This window comes from Piliocolobus tephrosceles, chromosome 4 (assembly GCF_002776525.5).
Source record: "Piliocolobus tephrosceles isolate RC106 chromosome 4, ASM277652v3, whole genome shotgun sequence".
Lineage (NCBI taxonomy): Eukaryota > Metazoa > Chordata > Mammalia > Primates > Cercopithecidae > Piliocolobus > Piliocolobus tephrosceles.
The window spans coordinates 45812595-45821360 of record NC_045437.1 but is presented as its reverse complement, the minus strand read 5'-3'; the positions used below and the strand labels follow the sequence as shown (position 1 = coordinate 45821360).

At 40.3% G+C, this 8766-nt stretch overlaps 1 pseudogene across 1 annotated transcript in view; it reads left to right on the top strand.

Moving 5' to 3' along the window:
- The window catches only part of LOC111539951, a 1902-nt pseudogene extending 1719 nt beyond the window's left edge, over nt 1–183 (top strand). The window contains exon 2 of the transcript XR_002730843.2: nt 1–183. This exon is cut by the window's left edge and continues 110 nt beyond it. The product of XR_002730843.2 is annotated as a zinc finger protein 468 pseudogene (transcript).
- Nucleotides 184–8766: the final 8583 nt, after the last annotated feature.

Below are 8766 nucleotides of genomic sequence, written 5' to 3'. Positions count from 1 at the left end.
AGAATTCATACAGGAGAGAAACCTCACAAATGTGATGATTGTGGCAAAGCCTTTACTTCACATTCACACCACAGTAGATATCAGAGAATCCATAAAGGGCAGAAATATTACAAATGTCCTATGTGTGGCAAGGTCTTCAGTCTGAGGTCACTCCTTGCAGAATATCAGAGAATTCATTTTTGAGGTAATAGTTCCAAATGCAATGAGTATAGCAAGGATTAATTGACATTAGAGTCAATTCAGCATTGACTTGAGTTTGAGTTGACTTAAAACATTGAGTTCAAGCATTAATTGACATTAAAGTGTTTATGTTAAGAGGATTGGGCCAGGCATAGTGGCTCATGCCTGTAATCCCAGCATTTGGGAGGCCAAGGTGGGTAGATCACTTGAAGTCAGGACTTTGAGACCAGCCTGGCCAACAGACATGAGCCACTTTTCCCAGCCTGTTTTTTGTTTAACAAAAACTGATGGAGATTTTTATGGGTATTGTGTTAAATCTAAATCACATTGGGTTATATAATCATTTAACAATATTAATTTTTCCAAACCATCAACATGGGTTATATCTCTATATATGTTTTTAATCATTTTGATCAATGTTTGTAGATTTCAAGGTAGGAAATCCTCAGCTTTTTACATTTATGCTTAAGTGTTTATTTAAGGTCTGTAGCAAATGGAAGTGTTTTAAAATTTTCATTTAAAATTGTTTATTATTATATATGGAAATTCAACTAATTTTTGGTGCCGATAATTTATTCTGCAAACACACTGAATGTGTTTATTAGTTCCAGTAGTATTTTGGCTGATTGTGATTTTCTACACAGAATATCATGTCATCTACAAGCAAATATAATTTTACTTCTTTCTTTCTGATTTGGATGAGTTTTACTTCTTTTGCTATTTAATTACTCTCGCTAGGACAGCCAGTACTTATTGAATAGAAATGGTGAAAGCATTCTTGCGTCATGTGAGATCCTACAGCAAAAGCATTCCATTTTCCCTGCTTGGTTATTTCTATTGTTGAGGTAAATTTCCTTCTCTATCTATTTTGTTTAGGATTTCTATGATGACTGTAAGTTGAATTTTGTGAAATGCTTTTTCTCCATCTATTGAGATGATGTGTTTTCGTCTTTCATTCTCTTCAAGTGGTATATCACATTGATTTGCTTGAATATGTTGAATCATCCTTGCATCCCAGAAGTAAGTGGCACTTGCATATCTACCATCCTTTTATATATCCTTTTGAATACTGTTTTCTAGTACAAGGGGTCTTCAAGAAGCTCATAGAAAAATACGTATTATGAGAAAATTGTGCATGAATTCCACACTTTTTGCACCAAAATAAACTGCTACAAATCTGTTATATCTGAACAGACTCTAGTTTGAGGCACTCAGAAGAGTAAGACATGAGTTTGAAAAGAGACGCCATCAAAGCAATATAAAGTCTGCTAAAATTGAAACAAGTGGAAACATCAAATTTACAATGAGACCAGATGCAGTGGCTCAGGCCTGTAATCCCAGCACTTTCAGAGGCCAAGGCAGGTGGGTCCCGTGAGCCCAGGGATTCAAGACCAACCTGGGCAAAATGGTGAAACCCTTTCTCTACAAAGAATACAAAAATTAGCTGGGTGTGGTGGCACATGCCTGCAGGGCCAGCTACTGTGGAGTCTGCAGTGGGAGGATGCCCTGAGCCTGGGAGGTCGAGGCTGCAGTGAGCTGTTATCATGCCACTGCACTCCAGTATGGGTGACAGAGCAAGATACTGTCTCAAAAAAAGAATACTTATGGTAAAGTTTGGGTAGAGGAATAATGAAATCATTGATGCTTTATGAAAAGGTTGTGGAGACGATGCCCAAAAGAAATCAACAGTTTACAAATGGAGAACTCATTTTGAGTTGGGACAAGACAGTGTTGAAAGCGATGCATGGAGCGGCAGGCGGACCATCCACATCAGTTTCACACACACAAAAAATAGTCTTGTTCATATTGCAATGAAGAGGACTGACAGCTAATAGCAGAAACAAGTCAGGAGTTTGAGAACAGGCTGGTTAACATGGTGAAATCTCGTCTCTACTAAAAATACAAAAATTAGCTGGGTATGGTGGCGGTCACGTGTAATCCCAGCTCTTCAGGAGTCTGAGGCCGGAGAATTGCTTGAACGCAGGAGGCGGCAGGTTGCAGTGAACCAAGATGGCGCCATTGCACTCCAGCCTGGGCAACAAGAACAAAACTTTGTCTCAAAAGAAAAAAAAAGGTGTCAGGCCCCTTCTCTTTTTTTCTCTGCCATCGTGGTGTGTGCTTGACTCTGCTTCTCACCAGATCTTCTCACAAGACTTTCAGGATTAAGCGACTCGTGGCCAAGAAATAAAAGTAAAATCGTCCCATTCCCCAGTGGATTCAGATAATAAAATCAGGTACAACTCTAAAAGGAGACATTGGAGAAGAACTAAGCTGGGTCTATTAGTAATTGCACATGAGATGGCACACATATTTATGTTGTGTGAGCATCATAATCACATTACCATATCAAGCTGAACATTTCACCATTATCTGGAGAGTTGGACATGTTTTATTGGGAATATATTTTTTCTCTCTGAATCCGTTATGAACACATTGGTTGTCTGGGTTCAGTAATAAATATGTGAGACTTTTCATTAAAAAAAAATTAAAGTTAAATTGCCATGCCATTAATGGAGAAAAGGAGCATTTTAACAAGAACAGTTTTCCCCCACCCCACTTCCATCTGATGCCAATCAAAACATACCACTGGCCATTTACTAAAAACAATTTAATAAACCCCAGAACAAAAGCAGTGTACTTGTACACAGACATACAAATTAATGTGGAAAGAGAAAATGAAAGAATAAAGAAAACTAAACTCTAGTTGTTAGGGTATCCTGGAACTAAATTGTAGTTTTCCAACTGAGAATGTGTCTTTGTCTGTGTAGAACAGTTCTAGATTCAAGTAGCAGGTACTTTTTTTTTTTTTTGAGATGGAGTTTCATTCTTGTTGCCCAGGTTGGAATGCAATGGCATGATCTCAGCTCACCGCAACCTCTACCTCCTGGGTTCAAGTGATTTTCCTGCCTCAGCCTCCCAAGTAGGTGGGATTACAGGCACGCGCCACCATGCCTGGCTAGAAAGTACTCTTTTTTAAATAGATGCCTCCTTTTCTGCTGCCGAACACATCAATTGTATCTTCTTCCTCCACTTTCAGCTGTGCAGGTATCTAGTTCATTGATTTGCTGCTTGTCAAAAGCAGATCTGATCTGCCTGACAAACCCTACACCTCACAATAGGCTCTGGCATTTGAAGACTTGGCTGGGACTAAGATCTGTTTCCAAAGTGGCTCACACATATGCCTGGCAAGCTAGTGCTAGTTGTTAGCAGTACACTGCAATTCTTTACCACAAGGACCTCTCCATAGGGTTTCTTGAGAGTCTCATGACATGGCAGCTGGCTTCCCCCATTGTGAGTGATCCTGGACTCAGGTTTTGATACAGAGAAAGGAATTTCTGCTACTATAACTTTTCCTAGCCTATTTCATCACCTCCACCTATTCTTGCCCTTGGGAGGAAGAGGAGTTTCTGGTTGGTAAATTTAGTGGAAGGAATTAAGTATGGTCAGTTAGCTTCTTTGGGCTTATTTTGGAGCAGGTTAATCCTCAGGAGGCAGACATTCTACTCTAATCTATTTTTTGGCCAGACTAAAGGGCCCACTCTTTAGGAGAGTCTTTGACTTGTCCAGCTATTCCAGGAACTGAGCGGGCTGCGTTGAAGGTAAGCCCATGTGGCTGTAGATCTAAAGTCATGATCTCCCATCAGCATTGCCAGTGACATTTTGAGCTCTGCCAATATGATGCTATATCAGTTAGTTCTTAACACTGGAAGAGCAGATGGGACCTCTTCCAACCTGAAAATTTGATGGATGGGAATAAAATTAGATTAATTCAGCAAATAATTTGAAGAATGAAACTGTTCCCCACTGGGTAAATCTGAACATCTTCAAGGCTGAAGATATTACTGTGTTCAATTCTTTTCTATACAGCCTGAGAAGGTACTATCAAGACTTCTTCCAGAGGAGTGTTTGGATAGGGAGAGCACAGGAAATTGGGGGTGGAAATGTAGAGAGAGTGAGTCATTTTTGTTTATCATCCTTGCCCTCCAGTTTTCTCACCTGCTTTGGTTAAATGTCTAGTGGCGTTACTAATGTGAGAAATACCAACCAGTTAAAACTTTCCTGGCAGACTCTGACTCCAATCTCTACTTCCTGTTGTAACAACAGATCCTCAACAACAACGATGACTACTATAATAATAGTACTTACTGTTTTTGAGCACCTACCATAAGCCCAACAGCATCCTTTGAACTTTACATACATTGTTTCTGATATTTATATCAGCCCTAAGAGGTAGATATTATTTTCATTTTACAGGTGAGGACAATAAGGCCCAGAGAGATTAAGAAACATGCTGCAGGTGACACAGAGATTGGAACACCTTTCTGTCTGACTCCAAAGCTCATGCTCTTTTCATTCTGTCACATCTCAACTTTTCAGGGTGGAGAGTGCAGTTAAAGAAGAGGGTGTTCTTGCTTTTTGAGGCTTCTTGACTTCTCCTAGGAGGGTTTCCCAGATAACCCAGAAACTCAGGGGACATTAAGACAGAGGATTCAATTCAGAGATCATCTTACCCTTCCAACAGCCTCATCTCCTGCCCCATTCACTTCCCAGTCATGAAACTGTTATCACATCTAACTCAGAACTGTGCTAAGAGGCCATCTGTTCAGCCAGGAGGTGCCATTATCTTTTATGGTCCTTGAAAATGGTCGTTGCCTGAGTAATTGAAACTGCATTTGACAATGGAAGATGAGATTCTGTGTCTCTCAGGGACCATATCTACGTTGCTATTTTGTCTTCCTATGGCAAAAGGAACTTGAAACAACTCTAATCTTGAGAGGGAAGAACAGCAATTACCTTAATAGGTGTGGTAGGCAGAACAATGACTTTCCACAGCCATCCATGTCTTTTTCCCTGGGACCTGGGAATAGGTTCCTTATATGGCAAAAGGGACTTTGCAGATGTGATTAAATTAAGAGATTTGTATTGGAGGAGATTATTTTGGATTATCTAGTGGGCCCAATATTATCACAAGGGTCCTTAGGAGGGAAGAAAGGAGGCAGGAGAGTCAGAGAAGATGTGACTACAGCAGCAGAGGATTGCTGACTGGGGGTCATAAGCTAAGGAATGTGGGAAGCCTCTAGAAGCTGGAAAAGGCAAGGAAACAGATGCCCCCTAGACCCCTAGAAGCAACACAGCCATGCTGACACCTTTTAGTCCGGTCAGATCCAGTCGGATTTCTGACTTCTAGAACTGTATGCTAATTTGTATTGCTTTAAGGCACTAAAATTGTGGTAATTTGTTACAGTGGCAGCAGGAAATGAATACGCTAAGATACTCTCTACTCTTCTCCACTTAATTATTTATACAATTGGCCATTAAAAATCCTGGCGAGAACCTCTGTGTCTACTAGGGACCTCGCCATCTAGTCTTTTCTTGCAAAGCAAGAGGCATTGGGCATATCAAGTCCGGCATACCATGTTGTTATTGCCTCTTTTCAAAATGGCCTTGTGGAGCAATGAACTTACACAATACTGTTTCATACTGATAAGTAAAGAAACTTTGACAGATCAACACCATTTCTGTGGAGTCAAACACTAGAGGGCTCTGCATAGCCTGTTACTTACTCTGAGATGTAATAAATACAAATCAGCAATAGTACAACTAGTAGATGGCATATGTCCATTTGTGGCTTGTGCTTCTGGAAAACAAGGCATGGCTATCACCACTACGCAGCTCCCCGGGTTTCCTGAGTCAGCTATTACCAACGGAACTGCTTCAGTGCTAAGGGAAATGAGGTGAAAAAAGTCAATGACTCCCAGTCAAGCTCCAAAGGAAATGGCATAGCTAATGCAAGCTCCTCTGAAGCTGACCCGGTATCTGTCAGTGTTGACGGTTAATGACCCTGGTTGGGGCCCCATTAGAGAGTGGGGTAAACAGCATCTTTGTTTTCAACTGAACACTTTAGAAACTGCCTTGTGGATTAAAGATGTCCACTGACTAAATGCCAGCCAGCAGGATAATGATTTAATCAACCCTCCTACTGAAGCTGGTGGGAACCCAAAGCAGTCATTTCCTGGTAAAAACTCTTACCACAAAACAAATTCAATTGATTTCTGCCCACTCCTTTCATCCTCGGTGGAAATCAGAAAGAGCAAAACAATTCCAGCTGGTTAAACCAAAGATGCCTTCCGGAGGGCTTCAATTTGCCAACACTGCAGGGAGCCGGGATGAGCTGGGATCCAATAAACCCCATGCAGCTTTGGCACAGAGTGTCAGGTCCCTTCTAGATTCTTACACTCCTCTGTGCTCTGGGTTATCTCCTCTATGCACTCTCAGGGGAAGGGTCCCCTCATTGATTAAACGCTGCATTACCCCTTAATGAGTGTTTATGCACTGGTCACATTACTTGCTAAATCAGAAATAAGGCATTCCTGCTTCAAGCACTGGAAATCATCCCAGTAAGTGGCTAATGCTAAGTTTGTCAGGATACCAGAATTTAACATCGAATTAGTCAATCAAATTACCAGAAGGAGATAAAGTGATATTTTGGCATTTCCATTTTACTGATGGGGTTAGAAATCCATGTCCCTCACAACGCATTCCCTGAGCACCTCTGATATGCTGGCACACTTAGAAAAAACTAACTAATCCTATGTTAATGTGTACAATCAGGACCTGAGACCTAAATCTAGGTAGTATCTCAGATCATTCACTGTTTGGGATTATTTGCATTTCTATTATTTTGTCCGTAGGAAGATGGCAAGATGAACTTATACAAAATTTAATTCTTGGGTGGGCACTCTGCCAGATGTATCATTTGATCTACAGACTAACTTGCTGTCAGTTTGGGTCTTCCAATAAGTAAATGCTGAGATAGAGTCAGGGTTATTGGGGAATAACACTAGTGTCTCTATTTCATTTACTTTGGCTCTGATCTTTGTGATTTCTTTTCTACTGGCAAATTTGGGTTTGGTTTGTTCTTGTTTTTCCGGTTCCTTGAGATGCAACATGAAGTTGTTAATTTTTGATCTTTCTATTTTTTTGATGTAGGCATTTAATGCTATAAGATCCCCTCTTAGCATTGTTTTTGCTGTATCCCAGAGGTTTTGGTATGTTGTGTTTCTGTTTTAACTCATTTCAAAAAAGTTTTAAATTTACATCTTAATTTATTCATTGACTCAGTGATAATTCAGGAACATGTTGTTTAATTTCCAGGTATTTGTATAGTTTCAAGAATTCCTCATTATTGATTTCTAGTTTTATTTTGCTGTAGCTTGTGAAGATACTTGTTATGATTTTGATTTTTAAAAATATGTTGAGACTTGTTTTGTGGTCTAAAATATTGTCTGTCTTGGAGAACTTTCCACTTGCTGATAAGAACACATATTCTACAGTTGGTGTGCAGATTAGTCTATATCATTCTAAGTCAATTTGGTCAAAAGAACAATTAAGTCCATTTTTTTGTTATTTTTCAGTCTCGATGACCTGTCTAGTGCTATGACTGTGGTATTGAAGTCCTCCACTACTGTATTGCTGTCTATCTCTTTCTGTGTGTCTGCTAATATTTGTTTTATGACCCTGGGTGCTTTGGTGTTGGGTGCATATTAAGATTGTTATATCCTCTTGCTGAATTCATTCCTTTATCATTATATATTGACCTTCTTTGTGTGTTTTTAGTAAACTGTTTTTGATTTAAAGTGTGTGTATGTGTGTGTGTGTTTTGTTTTGTTTTGAGATAGAGTCTTGCTCCATCACCAAGGCTGGAGTGCAGTGGTACAATCTTGGCTCACTGCAACCTCCGCCTTGTAGGTTTAAGTGATTCTCCTGCCTCAGCCTCCTGAGGAGCTGGGATTACAGGCACCTGCAACCATGTCCAGCTAATTTTCGTACGTTTAATAGAGACATGGTTTTACCATGTTGGCCAGGCTGGTCTTGAACTCCTGACCTCAAGTGATCCATCTGCCTCGGCCTCCCAAAGTGCTGGGATTACAAGTGTAAGCCACTGTGCCTGGCCCTAAAGTCTGTTTTATGTGATGTAAGTATAGCTATTCCTGCTTGCTTTTGGTGGTGGGTTTATTTATTTATTTATTTAATTTTATTTTTTTGACTGAGTCTTGCTCTGTCACCCAGGCAGGAGTGCTCACTGCAACCTCTGCCTCCCAGGTTCAAGCAATTCTCCTGCCTCAGCCTCCTGTGTAGCTGGGATTACAGGCCTGTGCCACTACGCCCAGCTAATTTTTGTAATTTAGTAGAGACGGGGTTTCACCATGTTGGTCATGCTGGTCTCGAACTACTGACCTCGTGATCCACCTGCCTCAGCCTCCCAAAGTGCTGGGATTATAGGCGTGAGCCACTGTGCCCAGCCTCTGCTTGCTTTTGGTTTTAAAAAATCGAGAGGAAATTTTTCCTAACTCATTCGATGAGGCCAGTACCACTTGAATACCAAAACTAGACAAGGTCACAAGGAAAAAAAAAAAAACTAAAGACCAATGTTTCTGGTAAATATAGATGCAAAAATCTCCAACAAAATACTAGCAAACCAAATCCAACAGCACATGAAAAAGATAATATACCATGATCAAGTGGTTTTATACTAGGGAGGCAAGGTTAACATATGTAAATCAATAATTGTGACTCATCACATAA